The sequence below is a fragment of the Rhagoletis pomonella genome, unplaced genomic scaffold (genome assembly GCF_013731165.1).
Source record: "Rhagoletis pomonella isolate Grant_MI unplaced genomic scaffold, Rhpom_1.0 Rhpom_scaffold_00008, whole genome shotgun sequence".
NCBI lineage: Eukaryota > Metazoa > Arthropoda > Insecta > Diptera > Tephritidae > Rhagoletis > Rhagoletis pomonella.
The window spans coordinates 19,181,160-19,182,103 of NW_023458562.1; positions in this window are offsets into that span (position 1 = coordinate 19,181,160).

A 944-nucleotide genomic window follows, 5' to 3' on the forward strand; every position below is an offset into this window, starting at 1 on the left:
CAAGTATTTAATTTGCAGTGAATTTTTAAGCTTGGCAGCGAATGAATATTTGCCATTTCCAATTACTTCTACGAAATAAATAACAATGTGCAAAGCGAACATTGAGTAAAAGCAGCAACGACATAAACATTTCAATTAAGACTCATCAAGCGCAACAAATGGCAATGAGCGCCTGCTCTGGGACAGCAGCTGCCAGTGGTAGTGCAGCCAACATTGGAAATGTGGATGAAAATGGGAATCAGCAAAGGAGACGTCGCACGTTAATGCGAAAATTGTTGGGGGATAGGAAGGGAATTTGCAGCAGAAGAAAGAAAGAACAAATAGCAAGGAAAAAAGGCAATGAAGAGTAATTATAAAATAATATGTTTTGTGGGAAAACGAACTAACGATTACCTGCATCAGCCAACAAATAATGAAAATATAAAAAAAACAGAAAAAAATTAAAAGGTATAGAAAGTAAACAAATGGCTTTTCCTTGAAAATGCAGCTCAGCAGTACTTCAAATAGGTAATGAGTTAATTTGATCGAGAATACCTTTTGGGAAACTGTACTACTTTTCCATTTTCTTTTCATTAACTGTTGATTGCTGCTGTGCGCTCTAAATTTGCTTGTGGGTCAAATAAGCAATACATTTACTCGTATTTTCAATGTACATATACACATAAAAATTTTTTTACGTTTTATTTTTCTGAGCTTGAATAAATAAAGATGTTGAAGAAAAGTGAATAAAAAAAAATTAGAAAAAAAACCTTTGAACTGTTGAAATGATTTCTACCAAAATTTCAATTTGTATGCAAGTTTTCTATGTGATTTCAAAGAAATTACCCTATTTCCTTATAAGTCGCTAGTAAATTAACTTGCATGTTTGCGTGTTTTTTTCTCTCTGACTGCATGCCATGAATCAATAAATGGTTTGCAATTTTTTCAACGAAATCCCCCTATTT